Raw genomic sequence first — 13,295 nt, forward strand, 5'->3', positions numbered from 1 at the left:
TAGGGTTTCTATATGCTAGTTTTGTTGAATTTTCTATCAAACTTTGGCAAAGTATTGTATGCATTACCCTAATAGAATGTGTGACAATCCCTTTAATGAGTCTTCATGTTAAGTTCTCTTCAATGACTTTATCCCCTCATAAAATGATAACTAAGGTTTTTCTTTCCCTTACTCCATACAAGGGTTTGATTCTTCCATTATTAGGTTTCCCTCTAGACTCCATAACCCAAGGATCAAGCACCGACTTTCCACATAGGTGATCCCACCTTAGAAAAAATATAGTAGCTTATCTTTTTTCCCTCTTTCTAACACTTTTGGCCCTTTAAGGCAAGCTATTAGGCTAGGGGTAGGGCCAAATTCAACTAAGAGGAGTGTGTTGGCCTTGGGAGGGTCCTTCACATGGTTTAAATCTCATTGCATCAAGTTTCATCCTTTTCCATGCAAAAAATCTTCCATTTTAAGGCTAATGTCATAGGCCCTCTAAAGTCTTTTCTTTGCCTTTTGTACCTAGGTAAAATTGTTATCCTTAATCACTAAACCCTAGGTCACTTGTGCCCTAGATAAGTCAAGTCTTTTCTTTGCCTTATGTACCTAGGTAAAACTGTTATCCTTACTTAATCACTAAACCCTAGGTCACTTGTGCCCTAGATAAGTCTTTGGAGGACACACTTTGCATTGTCCTTGATAGTTTGAGTCTTGTCCTTAAGGTAAGTGTCTTTCCTTAGTCTATCCTTGTCACTTTTGAACCTTAATATTTGAATATCCATTCAGTGACCTATATAGGGAAGTCTCCCTTGTGATGAAAATCCGCTAAAGAGTAAGAGGGGGTGGTTGTGGTGATAGTGAGCCTCCACCTCATAAAGTTGTTCCTTGATTTGGCTCTTGTCTTATGAACCTTCTCACAAGACGCTAAATTTTGATGCAACATGGCCTTCAACTCAGAATTTATATTGATAAATTCCAAACACAAGAATGTAACTCTATTGTAATACAATTTTCTTTTGTTATTTTTATGATTATTTGATTATTCAATTTTTTTCTTATTTCTATTTATAAAGGAGGAAAAGATAATTATTTATTTATTTTTATTGGATTAAAAAAAATTGAACATTAGAAATGAACATTTTTATTAAAAATAAAATTAATTTTTAACTATAACATTACGAAAATAAATGAAATATTTAAATTAAAAACTATATATTTTGAGAAAGGTTATAAACCACGTATTGCATGACTTGATCTTTACATATTTGTTATTTAACCACTTTATAGGTTTGAAGTCGGTCTCAATACCATCCGCTTTCAGTGAAGTGGACTTTTTCTCAAAACAAGCTGCAAAATTTACCTAGGTTTGAACTCCGTCCAAATTTAAGTGAACTTTATTCAAAATTTTGACTTCATAATGTTTGAGAGATTATACATGCTGATAAACCCTTGCAGGCCCCTTAAATGCCAATCAGTTGCCATACAAACGAGGAAGATGCTGCTTAGCAGAGATGCACTTTGGCGCCATTGACCGCCAAATGCTGCCTGTAAGTAAGAAAACATCAAATCGTTTTTGTCTCATGTTACAGTCTGTTTTGCTCAGGACACTGAAAGCCTTAAAAAATCCGTTCCACCCGCAGATTTTAATAGCTCAAAACTCAAAATCATTCAATTGCATTGTTGTTAATAGGGGTAAAATTAGGCCTGCTGATTTCAGTACCTTAAATGTAAAATTAGAGGAAGAAAATTCAGCGGAAGAGGTTGGCACTCTGGGAAATGAGTATGGAATACTGAAGAAGCCACACCGAAATTTGTATGCTATAAACCCACAAGCCATATTGATGAACCCCGATACCTATGCTAGTTTATTGCAACGCTGTGCCGAAACGAAAGTAGTGGAAGATGGAAGAAAGGTCCATGCCCACATGATCAAAACTGGATTTGAGCAGGCACTATTTGCAGGAAATAACCTCGTTAACATGTATGCGAAATGTGGAAGTCTGGTGGATGCACGCCAAGTATTTGATAAAATGTTTGAACGAAATATGGTTTCATGGGCATCAGTAATTGCAGCATATGTCCAGCAAGGGTATGCTAAAGAGGCCCTAAAGTTATTTTCTGCTATGCAATTGGATTGTGTAAGGGCGAACGAATTTTCTATTTCAAGTATTCTGAAGGCTTGTTCTATCATAGCAGCCTTGGAAGCGGGTTACCAACTTCATGCTTACATCGTGAAAGTTGGATTTGGGTCCAGTTCTTTTGTGGTAAATGCCCTTCTTGATATGTACGCCAAATGTGGTTGCGTAGAGAATGCTCGCAATGTGTTTGACGAAATGGGTCAGAGAGACATAATTTCATGGAATTCCATGATTGCGGGATATGCCCGTGATGGATTTAAGGAAGAGGCCCTGCAATTGTTTGGCCACTTACAAAAAGAAGACTTGAAATGGGATTGCGCCACCTTAGCCACAGTTGTCGGAGTGTGCACTGATCTCGTGGCTCTGGAAGTAGGCAAGCAACTCCACTGTCAAATTGTGAAAAATTCGAGTTATTGTAATGTGTTTGTGGGAAGTGCTGTCCTTGATATGTATGCAAAATGTGGGAGTGCAGATGATGCAGTCAAAGTGTTTGACCGAATGCCAGTACATAATGTTGTGTCATGGACAACCATGATCTCAGGACATGCTCAACAAGGCAATGCTGAAGAAACCATGAAACTCTTCATTAAGATGCCACTGGCAGGCTTGAAGGCTGATGAGTTCACCTATGCCATTGTTCTTAGTGCCTGTGGAATGCTCTCTTCTCTTAAACAGGGAACGCAACTACATGGCGAAGTCATGAAAAGTGGATTTCTTTTGTATGTGTCGGTGGGAAATGCCCTTGTTGACATGTATGCCAAAAGTGGGAGCATAGAAAATTCACATAAAGTTTTTGACCAGATGATTCAGCGAGATGTTGTGTCATGGAATTCTATAATTTCATCATATGCCCAACATGGACATGGCAAGGAAGCCCTACACCTTTTCCAGCAAATGCAGCGAGAAAATTTAGTGCCAAATAATGTCACCTTTGTTGGTGTCCTCTCTGCTTGCAGTCATGAGGGCCTTCTGGATGAGGGACGTTACTATTTCAATTGCATGAGTAAACACGGCGTAACACCTCGAATGGAGCACTATACTTGCATGATTGGACTTCTTGGGCGTTCTGGACGGCTGGACGAAGCAGAGGAATTTGTTAATCATATGCCATTGGAACCTGACATTGTAGCTTTGCGAACTCTGCTTAGTGCCTGCAGAGACCACGGCAATATGGAGCTAGGAACACGAATCGCAGAACGTATTCTAAAGTTAGAAGCGCAAGATACTGGAACATATATGTTGCTTTCAAATATATATGCTGCAGCAGGGAGGTGGGATCAGGTATCAAAAGTGCGGAAATTGATGAAAGATAGAGGAGTGAAAAAGGAGCCAGGACTGAGCTGGATTGAAGTCAGAAACAGGGTGCATGCATTTACTGTAGGAGACAGATCACATCCACAAACAAAGGAGATCTATGCGAAGTTAGAGAAGCTGACAGAACAAATGAAGGAGGAAGGATATGCACCCGACATGACTCACTTGTTACTTGATTTGGAGCAGGAGTAGATGGAAGTCCTGAGCTGGATTGAAGTCAGAAACAGGGTGCATGCATTTACTGTAGGAGACAGATCACATCCACAAACAAAGGAGATCTATGCGAAGTTAGAGAAACTGACAGAACAGATGAAGGAGAAAGGATATGCACCCGACATGACTCACTTGTTACTTGATTTGGAGCAGGAGTAGATGGAAGTCCTGTTCTTAGCCATTGCGATGACAAGCTTGCCTCTCTTTTTGGTCTTGTCGGACCTCAGTGACCTTGTTGAGCATGTAGCCTCATCATTAAAAGCCCGCCTTGCTGACTGTCGTCAATTTATTATACTATTTGCTACAATGCCTTTAACTTGTAGCTCAATGGAATGGCAAGCAATCCATTAATCATCGACATGACCTCCTTTGCGGAAAAAAGAATGGCATCAATATGTATGTCATCCTCAAATAATTGTTACCAAACCCACTGGGTTTGACCTGGATTCACACACCAAAACAGGCCGGGTCAACATGGGTACAAGTCAAACTCACAGTTCATGAGTTGACTTGCAAGTACTCTCAGGTCATACTCTGACCCACAAGTACTTGATGACTTTTTGAGTTTGAGTCGTCGGCCCATCAACAAATTTGCTGGCCCTCATTGTAAAACCCAGAACTCAGGCTTTGTACTAGCTGAGCTTTTCCTTTGTTCCTCCATAGCCGAACTCTTGATTCTTTTGTCTCGCCAATTTTTTCACTCACCCAAGTCTGGTAACATTACCTCAAATTCACTTATGCTGTTCCAGACAATATCACCATTTTCCTTCGTCAGACATGAGCACGATTCATATGAAAGTTGCATGTCTGAATCGAAATTGTGAGTTTCTTATCAGCATATCTTTCTTCATTGGTATATGCTATATATCCTCTCATATAAGTGCATTATTAGAACAATAATTCAAGCAGGTAATTGACCTCATTCACAAGCACCTTGTTTGACCTTTCCAATATATTATAACGGTTGCAGAGCATTAACAATATAATAAATACCAAATGAGATGGACACTTGGTTTTCATTCATACTCCACTTTATTGGAAACCATTCTTAAAATGCTCCTGATGTTGAAAACATGGGAATTTTTTCAGACGGTTATGGTAATTGTACTCTACGGATATTATTACAGAAAGCATGTGAGTAGACTCACTATGTTGTCACTAGGATGTTAGTCTGTCTGAGCTTATGAGAAGATGCAGGGCGTGACTTCTGCTAGAAAGTGAGTACAGCTGAAAAATCAGTTATAATTTCATGCATTCAGAATTAAGAAAATAAAATCCTGCTTTGTTTTTGCAATGCCCTTTAATATCTAAAATGTCACTACTTACCACATGATATCTAATATGTTAGTACATATCAGTGTTATTAAGATTTCAAGTGAGATTTTGGCGAACCTCTGATAATTCAGTTAAGTGTCTTTGTCACTTCTAATGTTAAGTTTGTCATCATACGTGCCAACTACTGAAGAATACTCCCACCTACTTTCTTGCATCCGACTCCTCACTATAGGGATGGAGCTCTTCTGATTGTCAGCGCTGAGTGATATTGGAAGTTTCTAATTTCTACCTGCCTTTGAGCCAGTAATATCAAGTTATGCAACCTTTATCTGAAAGAAAGCGCCCATCCTTGATGTTATCATCCTATTCACACATTTGAATTTTGGACAATAATGTCTATTTTTTTTAAGCAGCCAGTGTATTTTATCGTGTTTGTTGAGAACTTGGCGTGGCCAGTTCTAATTGATCCCAGGGATGAAAACCCCATGGGTATAATTTGTCTGGTGGATCCATCTGGGGTCCACAAGTGTGCTTCAAAGTTCAGTTGTTCGAGTCTGTTGATGAGCAGCCTTGCATGCCATTGGCAAGGGTTTCTATGTTAATCATTCTGGCATGTATTATTTGCAGTTATTAATTAAATAAAGTCATTGCGTTTCAGACCCCGTTGTGTTCTTGTTCTCGCTGAAAGTTTATTTTTAATCAGAACACTAAAGTGTGCTACTTCTGTTATTTTAACGATTGGGATCTTACACGATTGGGATCTTACAGTGGTATCAGAGCTGTGCGTCCTTTCAGCCTGAAGGTTATTGCGGATTGATTCCAGATTGAAGATTTCAGGGGAAACTAGTATTCGGTGATCCTCCATAACCACCCGAGCTAGAATCTCGTCGATTTCGGTGGTTCTCCATAGCCACCCTAGTCGATCATTGCAAAGCAATTACTTGCTCTTGTCCATCATTGAGTTTGATTTGCAGGTGATTGTCAGATCATTTCACGAGGTGCCAAAGAAAGTATAATTGTTGGACTTTAATAATTACATAGGGTTTATTGCTATTCGCCCCTGGGCTGAACTTTTGAATTTACAGAGGTCAAGTAGTAATTATCAGCTTAAGGGTTGTGTGCTTAGATCAATGACCCACTGTTCAGAATTTGTTTGCCAGGATGCCACTTAGAGATTGACCTTTCTTGAAGCTGAATGAATTAACTTCAGGGGCCAAATTTATTAACCAATTCTGTTACATTGGCCAACACATTGGATCTCCCTTCCCTGTAGCAGCCGAGAATTTAATTGTTGGGTAAGGCCCAATTGAATGTGAAGGGTAATACGACAGATCCTGGTATTATCTGTGCATAGAATGGATCAGAGTCCGATCTGAGGCAAAGTAATGTGTGTGTCCATTACTTGTTTCAAGGAACCGAATTGTCAACAGAAGCACGTGAAGGGTCGCATAGATTCCCGCCCGGAAATTCAATTCGCTAGTTATCGGGAGTTGACTATGGTACGATCGACATCTTAATCAAAGGGTGGCCAAGTTCAATGCAATTGAGAGCGTAAATATGGACCTCTGATCTATACTGCGACCATCGTTCTTACTTGGTATTTGCCTCAATAACACTCATCGAGCAAAATCAAAGGGCTGCGGCGAATTAAATGAATCCGTGGATTGAGAGTGAATGTTTTTTGATTTCTTCTAGCATGGATATGTTGTGGGGACCCTATCACAGTAGAAAAGAACCAGTTGCTGGGTGTTAAAGGGAAAGCCCATCCAAAACGTCTGGTTGAGTAACCTGTGCATTCACAGACAGATCCCTTAGGTATCGGGCCAATAAGTCTAGGACAGAGATCCACGAGAGGGGACACTGTCAGAGTTAGTAATTCCAGTGAGGGTTGATCAACCAAACCATTATAGAACCCCGAATTTCCCATACGACAGGAGAATGGGTCAATTGTGACGGAGTTAGCTGATATATTTTCTGGGTCCACAGTTGGGGCAATCTATGGAATAAGAAAATGAAACACAGGGTTGAGGGTCATTCATACTTTAGGCTGCCAAAGGGCCATACACTGATTGCGCAACCGTGAAGCGACATACATTCGTAGCACAGGGGCTCGAGGGTCGTGAGGGCCACATGAGAACCACAAGGGCCGAGCCACCCACTGTTTGGTAACAGAGGCCGTGGGTCGTAGGCTGAGGTTGCATCTGTCGGACAAGGTGAACCAGGTACGGCCACCAACTAATATAATTCCCCTCCATGATAATAAATTAAAGTTGCCCGACACATATGCAAGGCCGAGCTGCCCGAATGCCAAAGACGTGGTGTGATTAGCAAAGAATGGGCCGAATTTCTCAATCTACACAAAGGCCTAAAATTAGGTGTGCGTTGTTCAAATGTGTGCATTGTGCAGAATAAAATCGATGCTGCAAGAGGTGGATATGAAGTGGAAATTGCATGTGGCCAATCTACTAGAGCTGGGGCTGAATTAAAGAACTCCAATTTCCTCATTAAAATTTCAGAAGAGCTGAGCCATTATTGGTGGCCGAATCTACTGGATTCATGGTTGATTTATTGCCAGATCAATTTGTTGTTGGGTTCAGAAATTTATCAAAATCAAGTTTGTCATATACAGTAGAAGAGTTCATATGATCTCGAGGTGGATCATGAGTGAAATTTTGGAAGAGGCCGACTCATCTACATAAAAGTAGGTTGAAATTTGTAACGTCTAGCACTGTATTTTTCTAAGTGACCGAGAAGTCGCCATAATCAAGGGCTGAGGGCGTGTGGATTGAAGGCTGAGTTATTTAGCCTGAACCAAGTTCCATCTTGTTGTTATTGTGTAATGCTCTGCTTCCTTAAATTCAAACGAGGTTAAGTGTCAGTTAAAATTTGAAATTTGTCTCTGTCAGATATAGATATAGCAATGGTTTTAAAATTGTGATTGCATAAAAAACGAAGGTTCCAAGTGATGCCTTGCTGGTAAAAGGCGTGTTACTATTTCTGCAAGATAAAGGGATTTATTTCCGCAAAATATTCCACCAGCTATTGCAGGGATCGGTTTTGCAGAAAGTGTCTTCCCAGTTATTATTGTAGAAGAATTTCTTCCATTGGGTTATTATTTTTTTTGCGGTAGATTGTTTCTTCGCTGTTATTGGAAATTCAAGCCTAGCATAGATCAATTTCTCAAAAGGAGTAAATCAATTTTATTGAAGAAAGCTAGGGAGAGAAAAGGAAGGCCAAGTGTTGAAATCCATTAATGCCAAACCATAATGTCATCACTTTACTTTTGCAAACACTTCAGGAATCAGCATAGTAATACATCAGCGGGTCCTCTGGGCTGCACTACTATTGCGGATCAAAATGGCGACAACTTACAGACCAGAAGCTAGAGCAGAACAACAAGCCTTCTCTCGAAAGGTCCATACATTCCTTCAACAGTCAAGGGATATCCGAAAGGAAGATGTAAAAAGTAAGTGTCTCTTTGAACTTGGATCCAAATTGCAGGGTACAAAGTCAGAAGATGCCCTCCTACGGCTGGACACATTATATATGGCTTTGTGCCTGATAGAGCAATCAGATTGGAAAGGGTCAAGTTGGGCCTTGAAGCCATCCATGCTTGCTTTGATACAACCCAGGTTCTTGGAGCATTCTTGTGAAAAGGTTAGACTCACAGTCACCTCTTGTCTCAGTAAAATCCTAGCCTTAACAGCGCCGCTACTGCCCTACAATGATGACATCATGAGAAGGATATTGCAGCTGATAGTAGAAGCACTTCAGGGGTTGAACAACATCATGCTTCCTACCTTTCAGAAGCAACGCAAAATCTTAGAACTCATGACAGAGTTTAGCTTTGGCCACATTCATGGTAAATTTGGAATGTGACGACTTAATCTTTCAGGTGTTCCAAAACTTTTACACCAGCATTACATCAGCTGCTCCAGACCATGTCAAAATAAACATGCAAAGGATTGTGTCCTTGTTCCTAGAAGGAGATGCTGACATCTGCAAGATATTGAGATCCAAACTATTGACAATTTGGAGGAAGGAACTAATTGTATCACCAACCACCTATGATCTAGTTGAGAAGTTGGTCATGCGAAACATAAAATTGCTCAGAAGGGTGTTGACTAAGAAGAAGCTTAAAAATATTGATGGAGGAAGCAAGAAAAAAGGTAGTAAAACCCGCAGGAAGAATGAACTAAGAAGGAGAGAACTATGCTTTATTTGCAAGGGAACTAAGAAGGAGAGAACTATGCTTCATTTGCAAGGGACCTTGGGCACTTGACCTTTCATGTCCAGGTGATAGGAAGGAGGCAACAAAGGATAGAACAAGAGGAGATTCCTTCAGATCATGGGGAGTCTTCTATAGTTGGGTCTATTGATTTTCGAGATGGTGAACAACAACGTGATATTATTCAGGGAGACTTGCAGGATGATACGCATTCGGAAGTGCATGAGGAAATTCTACCTAATGGTATTGATGAGGTAGACTCCTATACAACTGAGTCCATAGGTCTCCAGGGGGATGTCCATAAAGAATATTGTTGATTTGGGGTAGCATCCGATGTGCTCTAGCCACGAAATTCGGTGGAGAGGTTGGGGCACATGAGATCTCCAATACCCAGAAAGGGTTTGGGCAGATTCTAAATAGTTTGAGAAATATTAAAATAATTAATATTTTTAATGGAGTCTCTAAGTCTAAACTTAGGGAAATTAAAATACTAAGGTGGATTAATATAAAACTGTGTTAGAATGGTCCAAAAGACATGGATCAAGCCAGATCTAATCTTAGCCGTTGATTAGGGACTTAATCTCGGCCGTTGATATGTCAACGAGAAAAGTATAAGAGGAGGCTTGAGGGTCACTTGGAAAACAAACCAGAGTGATTAGTCATTCTATTTTCTAGAGCGGGGTTTGCTAAGAGAGATAGAATCAGTGATCAGCAAGGGGCAGTGAGTACGAAGCAGAGAGGCAGGGACAGTGTCGAGAGACTAGCGTAGAAGCAGAGAGAGGCAGACGCAGAGCCAGAGGGAGCCACGCAAAGGCAACAGAGACTGCGCAGAGCTAGAAGGGCCTGTGTCATCCACGTAGAGGCTACAGGAGTGACGCAGAGAGTCAGAGAGGTTGCGCAGAGCCTCAGTAGGCTGACACAGAGGGTTTCAAGCTGACGCAGAGGCCATCAAGGCTAATGCTGAGCTTCAGATGGTGCTGGAGGGGGATTTCGTGGAGCAGGCTTTTCGAATACCTATTTCCAAAGATAGGCATTGCTGCCAGATTTTTATCTCTGTTGGGTTAGCCAGTTTGGCACCCAGTGTACTCAGAAAAGAGCTGCTTAATAATAAAACCCTCAGATAGCTGCACTGGTTTTTCTGCATTGGGTTTTTCTGGGGACGTTGGTCTAAAACTAACAGTGTTATTTTGTGTGCTTGTTTCTGTTTCCTTCAGTTGATGATTTGTAATATGTAGAGCATGCACTAGTGTTTATTTTCAGCATTTACATTGTAAATAACTTGTTAAGTAACAAAACAAGTAGGTAGGAATAAATCAGTAAAGTGCATGGAGGGTTTCCAACTGGTAGACTTAGAAACTTCAACAAATATGAACAGTAGCAGTCCACCAGTACATCTATGTTCGACAACTGGAGAAGATGAACAACATATTGTCTTCACAGATGGAGGAGGCCAGGAAAACTTGAAGGAGGAGCCAATAGTAGTAAACCGACATGATGAGTATGATCATGAGGGGGAGCATGGCAAACATAATGTGCAGGATGAACCATTCCCAAAGATTTGGTCAAAGGCTCAAGTTGAAGCTATGGTAGTGGGGCATTTGGTGTAGACAAGTACAAAGATATTCAATAGGGCACCAGAATTGCTAGTAGAGGCTTTCAGGGAAAGATCACGCAATTCAAGACAAATTTTATGATGTTGAAGCAAAGAGTTAGGACAACCCAAAACACTATCTTACAGGAGAACAAAAAAATTGAGGAGCTCATAGGGGTATGTGTCGAGTCAGCAACCAAGCTGTCTAGTGTAGAGGAACATCTCAAGTCCCTCACAAGGCAGTAGGAGGAATACAGTTGGGAGTTCCAAAGCAACCCTCTACAAGAGTACATAGATAGGGCTTGCGACACTACCAACCCACCTTTATACATTAGGGAGAGCAGGGCAGAGTTCTCCAAATGGATCATGTTGGGTGACCAGGTGGAGCAACATGAGTTGAGCATCGGGCAACATCAACATGGTAGACTTATTCCATGTGCAAGCATTCATGCATTAGATCCTTCCCACGAGATGGATTGGCGAGAGATTATGAGTTGGAACTCTATTGATGGGATGATTCCTAGGAGGATACCCTTAGCCAAGAGCATATTGTAGCTTGGGCCCTTAGGCACGGGTAATGATGGAGGGCTAAGATGGTATCATAACCCATAAGTCCCAGGACTTAGGTGGCATTGGGATCCAGGTGAATCTATTGAGGGCAGGATTGGCTGGAGGATTGTTTGGGATCCAAGTATCGAAGGATCCATTCATGATCATTTAGCATGGAGGCATGGGATAACACACTGGTTTGTATGAGATCCTGGTATCAATATACAAATGCTTTTGCTGTGGATAAAAGTGGATTGCTTGAGGGCAAACAATCTTTGGGCGGGAGGATTTGTAATATTCCCTTTTCTTGATATGGTCAAAGTGGACGGAATCTGCCTATGGTATTTACCATGGTATTTGCCTTCGATTTTCGAGGGAAAACAATAAAATAAAGTTTTTAGAGAGTCCATCAAGCCTATAAAATGGGATAGGAGCCTGATAGTGGGATCATCCTAAGTTATCTATCTTATTGTGTTTGTTGAGAACTTGGTGTGGCCAGTTCTAGTTTGATCACAGGGATGAAAACCCTGTGGGTGTAATTTGTCTGGTGGATCCATCTAGGGTCCACAAGTGTGTTTTAGAGTTCAGTTGGTCGAGTCTGTAGATGAGCAGCCTTGCATGCCATTGTCAAGGGTTTCTGTGTTAATCATCCTGGCATGTATTATTTGTAGTTATTAATTAAATAAAATGTCCTCGTTTTAGATCCCGTTGTGTTCTTGTTCTTGCTGAAAGTTTATTTTTAATCAGAACACAAAAGTGTTCTAGATTTGTTAAATTTTTTAACATTTGGGATCTTACAGATTACATGTGTCTGTGATGTATAGTATACTACCATACCTGAAGAATATGTACTGATTCCAGCATAGAAGAAATGCCGTTGTCATGCCCATTGACAAATAAAATGGCTTAGGGAAGCCCAATTCCATGCTAGAAGAGCTAACATAGAATCGAGACAATAAGGGTTGTATGTAAGTTAAGCAGTTAGAGAACTTGGGAATGCAGTAAATTGGTTAGGAACTTAGGATACGTTTATGACAGAAGACTATTTATCCCACATGCAAGGGCGAATTGAGTGAAAGTGGAGACACCAACAAAAATTATGCTCTTAGACATTAGCATAAAGTATTTATTGAAGTCGTTTCCTTGCAGGTAGTCTATGGGAGACTAATTCAGCCATCCATACTGCCCTTACATTCTTTTCGGGCTGACTTGGTGTCCTTATCTTCTCAGGAAGATATCTTGTAGTGTTGAGATTCATTGCAAGTCCTGCTTTGTCTTTTGGGCCTGAATTGGCATCCAATATCTTGTATTGTTGTGTATTGTTGAGATTCATTGGTAGTCCTGTTTTGTCTGTTGGGCCTGAATTGGTGTCCATATCTTCTCAGGAAGATATTTTGTATTGTATTTGTATTGTGTAGATTCACTACCAGTCCTGTTTTAGGATTCCTCCTTAGGAATATTGGAATAATTCCTGTTTTGTCTAAGATTCTTACTTGGGAATATTAGACTAATTTGGTTAGGGATACGTTACATTTTTTTGGGCCTGAGTTGGTGTCCATATTTTCTCAGGAGGGTATTTTGTATTTATTGAGATTCTTTAGTAGTCCTGTTTTGTCCAAGATTCATTACCTAGGAAATATTGTTTTGTCTAAAGATTCAATACCTAGGAAACATTGAAGTAAATTGGTGAGGTACTAAGGATACGTTTATGACAATAGACTAATTATCCCACATGCAAGGCAAAATGAAGTGATCCTGTTTCGTCTAAGATTCATTACTTAAGAACATTAAAGTTTATTGGTTAGGAAGCAATAATTATAAATAGGTTCTTAATCATTGAGTGAAAGTGGAAACACCAGTTATAAATAGGTTCTTAGGTCTTAGAGTAAGTTCTTTATTGAAGTTGGTTTCCTTGCAGGTAATCAGTGGGAGACACCAACTCAGCAATTCATGCTGCCCTTAAATTTTTTTGGGCTTGACTTGGTGTCCGTACCTTCTCAGG

General features: G+C 40.5%; 1 pseudogene across 1 annotated transcript; it reads left to right on the forward strand.

Annotated features, from left to right (window-relative positions):
* Positions 1 to 1,251: 1,251 nt before the first annotated feature.
* On the forward strand, positions 1,252 to 3,827 carry LOC149210058 (pentatricopeptide repeat-containing protein At4g39530 pseudogene; annotated as a pseudogene). Its single transcript, XR_016252922.1, has 2 exons — positions 1,252 to 1,349; positions 1,441 to 3,827. The product of XR_016252922.1 is annotated as a pentatricopeptide repeat-containing protein At4g39530 pseudogene (transcript).
* The last annotated feature ends 9,468 nt before the right edge of the window (positions 3,828 to 13,295 follow it).

The sequence above is a fragment of the Pinus tabuliformis genome, chromosome 1_2 (assembly GCF_031772625.1).
Source record: "Pinus tabuliformis cultivar Carrire ecotype Pingquan chromosome 1_2, CPIR1, whole genome shotgun sequence".
NCBI classification, from domain to species: Eukaryota; Viridiplantae; Streptophyta; class Pinopsida; order Pinales; family Pinaceae; genus Pinus; species Pinus tabuliformis.